Source organism: Piliocolobus tephrosceles, chromosome Y, assembly GCF_002776525.5.
Source record: "Piliocolobus tephrosceles isolate RC106 chromosome Y, ASM277652v3, whole genome shotgun sequence".
Classification (NCBI taxonomy): domain Eukaryota; kingdom Metazoa; phylum Chordata; class Mammalia; order Primates; family Cercopithecidae; genus Piliocolobus; species Piliocolobus tephrosceles.
In genome coordinates this window covers 23323731-23335302 of record NC_045456.1, presented here as the reverse complement: position 1 = coordinate 23335302, position 11572 = coordinate 23323731, and the positions used below count along the sequence as shown (strand labels likewise).

General features: G+C 49.6%; 1 pseudogene; it reads right to left on the bottom strand.

Moving 5' to 3' along the window:
• Nucleotides 1-10214: 10214 nt before the first annotated feature.
• Nucleotides 10215-11572, bottom strand: part of LOC111535281 — a 5605-nt pseudogene continuing 4247 nt past the window's right edge.

Genomic DNA, 11572 nt, shown 5'->3' with positions numbered 1-11572 from the left:
GTAAATAAGTGGAAATTAATGAAATAGGCATTAGATAAACAATGGATACATTTGTGGGGTTTTTGTTTGTCTGAGACAGAGTCTCGCTCAGTCTCCCAGGCTGGAGTGCAGTGGTGCAATCTCGGCTCACTGCAAGCTCCGCCTCCTGGGTTCACGCCATTCTCCTGCCTCAGGCTCCCAAGTAGCTGGGACTACAGGTGCCTGCCGCCACGCCCGGCTAATTTTTTGCATTTTTAGTAGAGACGGGGTTTCACCGTGTTAGCCAGGATGGTCTCGATCTCCTGACCTTGTGATCCGCCCATCTCGGCCTCCCAAAGTGCTGGGATTACAGGCCTGAGCTACCGCGCCCGGACTGTGATACTTTTAAAACCATAAATGCCCATTACGGCGGCCAACAAGGAAATTCTTGTTTTCCCACTTTGACCAGAGGGCTGCATAATTCCTGGAGAATAAGAAGCAAGCAGCTGTGTTTGGTTTTTACTGGTAATCTAGGCTGTGTTTCATTTCATCTGCACTAACGTTCTCATTGTGGAAGGGGTCTTTCTTTGGGCTGTTGCTGGGTGGGACTGCCTCTCACCACAGATCTTTTAGCTGTCAGGGGTTTCAGGAGCAAAAGGGACTTCAGGTAGGCTGACTGTGTTCCAAGTTGTGGGTTGCAGTCTCTTTATGGGGGTTGAAGTTGTTTGTACTTTGCAAGAGGGTTTTGCATCCTCTGACAGTAATCTTTGAACGTTGCTTGGACTCCAGCACAAGGATGCTCATTCTCTCAGGTGAGACTTAATTTTTTTGCTTTCATATGTGGTCCACAGTGCCTCCCAAAGGCACTACTGGACACCATTTTCAGGCTTGCGATCAGAACTTATGGCCTCTGAGACACTGTCTCAACTTGATCTGCACCCATGAGAAGTCAGTTTGAGGTGAGAGAACACTGCTCCATCTTGGACTCGCCTTTGTCATGGTCCCTACCTTTTCCAGAGAGTCCCTGCAAGGCCCCAAATGAATGGAGGCAGTTAGGTAAAGGGTTCATTTATCTTTCGCTGACACCCACCTCTGGAGTTTCAGTTATCATTCTGTTAACCAAAGACCCCTCAACAACCCATGAGACTATATTCCAAACCTCATGGGACCAGATTCTTGCATACAACCTCTTTTGAGAATGAAGTCAGAAGAGCAGTTTCAAGTGACCACCTCACAATGTCACAGTGCCTTTTCCTTCAGCTGGACACGACCACGGAATTGGCCTGAAGGGGCTGTCAGTTTGAGATTTTCAGTGTCCCACAGTGGGTTATTGTAGTTAATCTTTTTCTCGATTCTAGGCTGGCTCTGCCTGTACATTTTCCTCTGCTTAGGCAGGTTGAGAGCTCTGAAAGCCAGGCACCAGAGCCTGCAATGCGAATGTGCTTGCGCTAATATCAGGACACCAGGGCTGAACTTTCATCTGGGGCTAGTGTTATAATGAATGCCACCATTGTTTAGCGATAAGTCCCTGTGACTTGGCAAAGAAAGAGACCTCGGTGGATGTGTATAGGCGATGGACTCTTGACTGTCTCCTCTGTTGGATACTTGGGATAGTCTCACGATCCTAGGAGAGAACAGACATAAGCCAGCCTGAAGAAATATCAAAAAGAGGCCCAGAAATAAATGGCGAAATCCTATGGATAACAAAACAAAACAAAACAAAACCCGGCAGGATATCTCAAGCCTGCCTAGACGATGAAGGGATGAGTCCTTTTGACACTTGTCTCACTGTGATTTCTAGGTGGAGTCCACCTGTGTTCCCCGGGGTTACTCTCCCCCAGGTGGGGTTTCCTGCAGAACCACACAGCCTCAGAAACTGCCTGGCTGTGTTTTTCTGTGGGAGTGTTGTGACCACTGATTGTCTGCCTGTGTATGTATGTGTGTGTGAGTGTGTGTGTCTGTAAGTGACGTCGGCTTAAAGGAATGTGGCTAATGCACTGCAGTGCTTCTATTTTTTGAGTCTCCAAGACTTTTGCTGGTCTGTCTGTGCGATTTGGGTTGGGTTACAGGGCACTGTGTTCTTTGTTTTTCTGTGGATCATGAATCCACAATGAATTACGAGGCTGGTTGAGACCCATCAGGGTCCAAATCACCTCCCCCTGAAATAAAAGCAACTCTTCTAGAAATGAGAAAACTACACCACACCCCAAAAAAGACATCTCCCTGTGTTTCCTTGTACTGTGGCCATCCTACTAAGAGACACCAGCAGTCCTCTTCACGGTGCCCATTTAATTTACCTTGAATTCAGATCCCGGCGGTGCAGGTGCTTCACCTCTTGAGGAAGCACTACTCCATTGTCTTGATATTTCATTCTGGAAAAAAGAGAGTGAGCAGCAATAAGATCATATAGAAGTGAGAATACAATCTGGTGAGGGATGAATGGGGTCCTGCACTTTCACCTGCACAAATGTTGAACACAGATGACACAGAAGGTGCTTTCCATCTGCATCCCCGCATACCCTTAATTGCACTAGCAGTCCACACGACGGCGCTGTGTTCAGGTAGGAGCACTACAAAATGCAAGAAGTATTTGGAGTGCAAACTAGGGCCATCCTGGCAAATTCCCAATTTGAGAGCTTTCATACCCAGAGGCAAAAGGAAGTGGGGGTGGATTGATGCTGGGTGGGATGGGGCTCCACACTTGCGTCTTCTTTTACAGACTTCCATATTCCTTGTCGCATAGGATTTCCTGGGTCTGGCTCAATGTCTTTCATACTAAACGTTTCCCAGTTCAAGGAGGATGATCCTCATAGGAATCCATTTCGTGAGTATTTCTTTCAAAACACTGTCTAGTTTTAATGATTGGGCAGCTGTGATACTTTTAAAACCATAAGTTCCTGTCACAGCTGCCAACGAAAAAGTGCTTGTTCTCCCACTTTTTTCAGAGGGCTGCATGATTCCTGCTTCCATAAGAAGCAGGCAGCCATGTCTAACTTTTGTCCAGTAATCTAGGAATTTTTAAAATTTCATTTGCACGTCATTTCTTATAATGTAAGGAGTCTTTCGTTGCACTATTGCTGGATGGGAATGCCTCTTGCCACAGATCATTTGGCTGCTGGGGATTTCAGGGAGCAAAAGAAACTCTGCGCATGCTGGCTGCATGGGTTTTAGACACTTTGAAGGATGTTTTTGGATCCTCTGATGGGAATCTTTGAACATTGCTTGGACTCCACCACAAAGCATTTTTTCCTCTCAGGTGAGCCTTGCTTTTTCCTTGCTTTCATGTGGGGTCCACAGTACCCCTTAAAAGCACTACTGGACACCATTTTAAGGCTTGCAATCACCACATACAGCCTCTGAGGCACTGTCTCAATCTAATCTGCACCCAGCAGAGGTCAGTTCAAGGTGTGAGTACACTGCTCCACCCTGGACTTCCCTTTGTCATGATTCTTGCCTTTGCCAGAGAGTCCTTGTGAGGCCCAGGATGAAAGAAGGCAGTGAGGTCAAGGGTCCAGTCATCTTTCACTGACACCCTCCTCTGGGATCTCAGGTATGATTCCGTCACCCAAAGACCCCTCAACAACTCACCAGACTATATTTCAAACACCAAGTGATGAGATTCTTGCACACAACCACTTTCAGGAATGGAGTCAGAAGAGTAGTTTCCAGTGACCACCTCACAGTCTCAAATGCCACCTTCTCCAGAGAAACCTGACCACAAAGATGGCCCAAAGCAGCCCTATGGTCGATACTTTTAGGGTCCCACAGTAGGTTATTGCAGGCAATCTTTTTCTTGATACCAGGCCAGCTCTGCCTTTACAATTTTCCTCTGCTTAGGCAGCCTGACCGCTCTGAAAGCCAAGTGCCCAAGTGCAAGCATTCCTTGCTCATTGCAGTAGTCCTACATGAACACTAGGCCATGGTGTGGACTGTTTGTACAATTAAGGGAAAGTGGTGATGAAATTGGAAGTACCGTCTGAGATTTCCGTCTTTACTTTTTTTACAGGTGAACTTGCTGGACCCCATCCACCCCTCACCAGATTGTATCCTCAACCCTAACTGACCTTATTGCTGCTCACACTTTATGTCCCAGCTTGAAATCCCAGGATGATGGAGGAGTGCCCCATCATGACATGAAGCACCTGCTCAGCTGAGAACCCAATTTGAGGTACATTGAAAGGGCCCTGTGGGCTGAACTTCTAGCATCTCTCCCTATTTTGGCCCTAGGACAATGAAACACTGAGAGATGCCTGTTTTTTTTTTGTTGTTGTTTTTGTTTTTGTTTTTTCTGGGTAGTGTGCTCCTCTTATTTCCAGAAGAGTGGCTTTATTTATCAGGGGGAGGTCATTTGGAAGCTGGAAGGTCTTGGCCTGCCTCCCAATTCTTTGCATATTCATTATCTGCAGAAAAATAACAAACACAGAGCCCTACAGCCCAAGCAGAGTCACACAGACAGGCCACTAAAAGGCTTGGAGGCTCAAGAAAATGAAGCACTGAAGTGTGTTAACCACATTTCTTTAAGCATACTACACACACACACACACACACACACACACAGAGAGAGAGAGAGAATTACAAACATGCAATGCCACACACAAAGGCAGACATCCAACAATTAGAATACAGTGTGGTGAGTTGTAGAGGGGTCTTTGGGTGATAGAATCATACCTGAAACCAAAGAGGCATGTGTCAGCAAAAGATGACTGGGCCCTTGACCTCACTGCCTCCCTTCATCCTGGGCCTCACAGAGGCTCTGTGGGAAAGGCAGAAGTCATGACAAAGGCAAGTCCAAAGTGGAGCATTGTTCTCAAACATTGAACTGGGTGCTTACTGGTGCAGATGAGGTTGAGACAGTGTCTTAGAGGCTGTCTTTGACGATTGAAAGCATGAAAATGGTGTGCAGTAGTGCTATTGAGGGGCACTGTGGACAACTCATGAAAGCAAAGTCAAGGTGCACCTGTTAGACAAGATTGCTTGTGCCCAAGTCCAAGAACATTCAAAAATTCCTTTAGAGGACTCAAAAGCCCCCTGCAAAGTGCAAATAACCTCAGCCCCCACAACAAGACCCACAACATGGAGAACAACTAGTCTACCTGAATTTCCTTTTGCTCCCTAAAATTTCTGGCAGCCAAATCATCTGTGGTGAGAGGCACTCCCATCAAGCAACAGCCCAATGAAAGACTCCCTCCACAATGAGAACAGTCATGCAGATGAAATGAAACAGAGCCTAGATTACCAGGCAAAAACCAGACATAGCTGCCTGCTTCTCATCCTATCAGAATTATGTAGCCCTCTGATAGAAATGAGAGAACAAAGTTTCCTTGTTGGTGGCTGTAACAGGAATTTATTTTTTTTCAAATTATCACAGCTGCCCAATCATTAAAACGAGACAGTGTTCAGAAGGAAACACTCACGTAATATCTTTCCAGTGACCATAGTCCTCCGTGAAGTGGGAAATGTTTAGTGTGGAAGACGTTGAGTGAGACTCAGGAAACCTAAGCCGACAAGGGAACATGGAAGTCAGGAGGGGAAAAGGAAATGTGGAGATCACATCCCACCTAGCATTAATCACACTCACATTTGGTTCCAGGTATGAAAGTCCTCAAATCGGCAGTTTGCAGGATGGACCCAGTTTGCAGTCCAAATGTTCCTTGCACGTTGTAATACCCCTACCCGAATACCAGGACATGGTGTGGACTGCTCATCCAATTAATAAAATGTGGGGATGCAGTTGGATGCATGTTCTGTGTCGTCCGTCTTCACCTTTTTTTGCCGGTTAAAGTGCAGGACCCCATCCACCCCTAACCACATTGTATCCTCACCCCCATCTGACTCACACTGCTCACAGTGTCTGTCCCAGAATTAAATCCCAAGATAACGAAGGAGTGCTGCTTCATGATGAGAAGCACCTGCTCAAGTGTGAACTGAATTTGAGGTAAATTCAAGGGGCCCTGCAGACAGGACTGCTAGTGTCTCCCCCTGGGGTGGCTACAGGACAAGAAACACTGGGAGATGTATGTTCTTGTGTGTGGTGTGCTCCTGTTCTTTCTAGCAGAGTGGTTTTTTTGCAGAGGGAGGTGATTTGGTTTTAATGGGTCTCAGCCAGCCTACCAATTCACTGCAAATTCATGATCCACAGAAATATAAAGAACACAGTGACTCACAACCCAAGGAGAGCCACACAGACAGGGAACAAAATGGCTGGGATAGTCAATAAAAGGAAGAGCTGCAGTGCATTAGCCACATTTCTTTAAGCAGACTCGACTTACAGAAACAAAAAAAGACACACACACCACAGCCACACACACATGCAGACATACAACACTCATAACACTCCCACAGAAACACACAGCCTGGCAGCTTCTGAGGCTGCGTGGTTCTTCAGGAAACTCCATCTGTGAGAAATCAACTGTGGAGAATACAGGAATATCTAGAAATCACAGTGGTGTAAGTTTCAAAACACACACGCCAACAACGTCTAGGCAGGCCTGATGATCCTTTTGAATCCTTTTGAATCCTTAGGGATTTAACAGTTTATTCCTGGAGCTCTGACTGACGTTTCTTTAGGCTGGTTTACATCTGTCCTCTTCTAGGTTCATAGAATTATCTCGTGAAGATAGGCACAGAGAAGACAGGCAAGAGTCCACCCCCAAGGCACCTCCGTGGTGGTCTCCTTCTCTGCCAAGCCACAGGGTCTTGTCCCTAGGCAATGGTGGCATTCATTTTGATGCTAGTCAGAGCTCACAGCTCAGGTCGGTGTCCTGAGACTAACACATGCACATTAGTGAGTCAGGCTCGGGCTCCCAGCTGTAAGAGCTGTCAACCTGCCTAAGCAGAGGAAAATGGTATAGGCAGAGCCGGCCAGGTGCTGGGAAAAAAGTTGCCTGTGATAAACCACTGCAGAACCCTGAAATTCTGGACCTTAGACCTCTTCAGGCTTTCTATATGGTCAGGTCCCACTAGACAATGAGGCATTTTGAGACATGAGGTGGTGGCTGGAAAATACTCTTCTAACTTCATTCCTAAAAGAGGCTGTGTGAAAGAATCAGGACCTATGGGGACTGGAATATAGTTTGGAGAGTTGTTGGGGGGTCTTCAGGTGATGGAATCATACCTGAGACCCCAGAGGTGGCTGTCATCAAAAGATGCCTTGTCCCAGGTCCTGCCTGGACCAAGGGGGACACCAGCCTCCCACCTCAGGAGGGAGTAGGACTGGCCTGACTGCTATCCCTCCCACACAATGAGGCATCCATGCTCAATTGAGCATTGGCTCAATGCCCATGCTCATCTTGGCCGCATCGATGGCACCCAAGGTGGGTGGCCCAAGCCTCCAGAGAACCCCTGGACCCCCACAGCCCCTGCTGCTCAAGCCAAGGAAGGACAACCTGCATCTGCAAAAGCTCCTGAGGAAAGCAGTCCAGAAGAACACGAAGTGGGTTGCAAATATCCCCCCATCTCAGGCCTTCCACACCTCTCTCTCCCCTGTGAGTGAGGCCAGGCATGACCAGGAGTTTACAGCCTGCACACTGCTGAGGTTCCACACCCTGCTGAAGCCCCACACCTTCCTGAATCCCCATGCCCCACCAAGGCTCCCTGCATGGTGGCTGCCCTAACCCGCTCCCCGCACACCCCCATCATCCACCACATGGTGTCACCATTTCAGAAGTCCACATTCTTTTTCAGCCTCACCCAGTGCAGGATTCTAACTGCTCACTTCAAAGCCATGAGACTCCAGATTGTAGTCCCAAACCCAGAACCTGCCCACCCCCTTGGTGGCTTCATCCCTGTCTCATCCACCATGGCTGAGTTCACCCACATCACCCAGGTACACATTCAACTGATAACGCCCCCACACGATGGGACTGCTGAGCACCCCAGGAGAGCCCCAGAAGGGGAATCCAATAGCCAGGACAGAGATGCTGCTTCCTGTCCCCCAAGGGACGAGCCCCTGGTCACGGTGGCTCACATCTGCCTGCTGCCCACTGCAGCCCAAGCTGTCAGTTCCTGGCCTGTGCAGTCCCCTGTACCATGGCTGCCACCAGACTTCCAGGGCTCGATGCCCAGAGAGGTTACAGCAAGGGTTTGGTGCCTCTAGCCCTGACCTGCCATACACTGGAGCTCTTACCACATAGTCTCACCCTATGAGACCTGGCAGAGAGCACCTAGAGGAAACCCTGATGGGTGGCCCCACCAGTGAAGTTAAGTGAGTGTCCAGCCCTTCCTGGGCCACATCCTCTGCCCTATCATCAGGCCCTTAACTATGTTCTGTCTCCAAATTTCAGCCCAAGCCCTGGCTCAGTGTCGAAGTGATTCAAGAGCAGCTGTAGGAGGCCCAGGAGTCTCTGTGCCCAAGGTCGCATCAGAGCCTGGAGCCAGAGATGCAAAATGGAGCAAAACATGCCCACCACCACTGCACCCCATCCATACCTCTTGGGCCTCCAGGATTTGGGATGCCTTGCTGTACCATATGTCATTGGTAGAGGCCCGAGGGTGCCTGGTGGGGCCCAGTGGTGAGGAGCACACCATAGCCAGCCTCACTTGCCTGCTCTTCCTGTACCAGCCTGGCTTCAATGCCCTGAAGATGCAGGAGGCCAGGCAGCCCCCTCCCAGAGTCCACTCCCTCCTGGAGCTGAATGCCACACCCAAGAACCTCAACCACACAGCAACCAGCTGGAGGTTCCAGTGAAATAGCCTGAATGGACACCAGGGCCCAGGACCATCAGGGGAACAGAAGAGAGGGCTGAGGCTTTAGCTCAGGGCTTATAGTTTCTGCATAAGGATGTACCATGGTCCAAAAGGCATGGGGTACAGGGCAGTCTGGGAAGGGGACAACTGGGGACAGGAGAGTGCCACAGGGATGTCAGGATGGTAGTCAGGAGGGGGGTCAAGTGGACGGGGCAGAGTGGGTGAGCTGGAGCACCTGAGTTACGTTGGTGTGAGGGGAACAAAGAAGGGTTCAGAATTGGGGTGTGGGATAGGGGACTTGGGATGAAAACTTCAGGTAAGATGGCAGAGGATTGCACCTACTGACCTAGCCTGTTTCCTCAGTGTCCTAGACCTTGCGTCATTCCTCTCTTTGGCTGTCAAAGGATTGGGGGCAGACATCTGCTTGCTGAGGCATGGGCATGGTCAGGCTGGCTTGGCCATCAGCATCAGGAGCAGAGTCAACAGTTTTGCTGTCTGTGCTTTCTGTTGTCAGAGCCAGACCCAGGGACTAGCAGGAGCCCCCAACCAGCGTGGGACTTAGCACTGATACAAATGCTCACAGGCAGGCAGGGAGGGTCTCATAAGGGGGTGGAGGAGGGCCCAAGATGACCCCTCTCATTGCCAACATCTACTTCCCCCACATGAAATGACAGCCTGAGAGGGCAGAACTCGAAGAGTTGTTTTGTGGGAGAGAGAGGGTCTCAGCATTGGACATGCCCAGGCTTTGACAGCCGGATGAAAAGGGAGCCCTCAGTCCAAACCCTGCGATAACAGTTTGGCCAAGTGGGGTGGAGAAAGGGCTGTGGCCTCAGTACGGAAATGGAGGGGCCCAGCCAGCAGTCAACCAGGCTTTGTTGGGGGTTGCCTACCATAGGAGAGGGACACGGAGGTACCAGAAAAATCCTCAGCTGCAGCTGCTTGAGAGTCAGGATTTAGCAGGGAAAGATGGTAGGAGGCCTACTGCCCCACTCTTTGGTGTGATGGATGCTGGAAATGGAGCACAGGGCTCAGGTCACTAATATATGTTTTTCTAACCGTGGTAACTGTCTAACTGACTGCAACATGGGTTGGGAAGGGCATTAGGATCCCTGAATGGCCCTCAGGTAGGACAAGGGAGTAGGACCTTAGTTCCTGCCCCTCTATGGATCCCCAGCACACAGATGGGCTGGGAACCCGGGCTCCATGCCATCCACTTCCTTCAGTGCTAGTTCTTTGGTGACCAGGCTGCACCTCACTCCCCTCATGAGCCCTGCTAGGGCTTTTGGGGAGTCCCAGATGGGAGCCTTGAGCCTCCCTGGTAGAGCAGTGGCTGAGTTGGGCTAACTCTGGTAAAATTAGCCAACTTTGAATCTGGTGTCAGGTGAGGGAGATGGTATGTGTGCAGGGCTGGGAGACTGAGCTGGTTTGAGTTCTGGCTAACTCTGGGTACACCCTTGCAGCCTGCAACAGAGCTCCAGGCTCCCTACAGGACACCAAGTTCTCAGCACAGGGCACCTTTGTGCACCTTGTCCCACTCTGTGAGTTGCCGGGGCCTCACCAAGATGGGAGGCCTATGGAGCCAGGCCCCCTTCTGCAAGGACCTTATCATACTTCCTATGCCTGGTGGCCATGAATGTATACCTGTTCCTAGATGGGGTGCTATGTTGGGGAAGGAGACCAAGAGTGAAGTTGACAGCCAGCAGAAAGGAGATGATGCTGCCTCTGCCTCTGGGAAACCATCCCAGGTGCACAGAAAATCCCCTCTTTGCCCTCCCCTGCTGCACCTACCCTGATGGCACCAACCACATTTAGGCTCTACCTTAATTGTTGATCAGGACTGGGAGCCTCCCTTCTTTTCCCAGAGGCTTTTCTTGCTCATGTCTCCAGCCACAATATCCTTGTGGCATCAGAAGGATATGTCACAAGTGCAGACCCCTGCATCTCAGGGATTAGAAGCCCTGGATCCTTCTCTCTCACCTTGCCCAACTGCCCAGGGGGCCTGCCTACCTAACCCTTTTCTGTGTGATCCCAATGGAAGAGGCAGGGAATGGAATAAGGTTGCCATCTACCTCCACACAGCCAACACAGTCTTTGACACCTGCAAGGGTGAACCCAACAACCCTACTGCAATGCCTCAGAGTTCTGTCTACACACATTCATCCTGGACAGTCCCACACTTGACTTAACAAGAAAACCTGGCCTGCTGCTAAACTCCCAGGTGCTAGCTCTGAATCTAAGCCTCACCCCTGGAGAGGGCCAGGCTCTCTGTAGGATTGGCTGTAGGCCACAGATTGAGCCTTCACCTTTCCTGTCTCCCACTGACTCTTGGTACTGGCCACAGTCATCTTGGGCAGCTTTATGGAGACATGGCAAGCTAGCTTGGGGGTTGGGCCAGTGGTCTTAGGAAGAGGCAAAGGATCAGGATTACCTTAGTGGATGGCCACAGTAGACATATTAGGGGGTGACATTTGACAACCCTCTACTTTTTCTTTATATTTTCCCTGGAAGCACTTACCCAGTGCAGCCCTAGGGTGAGGATCGTTGAAAAGATGTGCCTTCCTCCCTTCAAAGCAATTGTGAGACACCTTCCTGTACTGAAGAGCACCTAGGAGATTATGGTGCACAGGACAGGTGTGGGTCTGCCTCCATGCTGCTCATGGGGTAAAGCTGGGGGACCATGGTTGTGATGGAGGGGCATTGAATGGATGGAGGGACAGTGGTTAAATTGCAAAGTATTGGTTGGATGGAGGAGCACTGATTAGATGGAGTAGCACTGGTTGTATAGAAAGGTGTTGATAGATGAAGGAATATTGATTGGATAGATAGCTATTGATTATATGAGGGAGTATTTGTTAGATGGAGTGGCTTTGATTGAATGAAGTAGGATTGGTTGGATACAGACATACTGGTTCAATGAAGGGGCACTAAT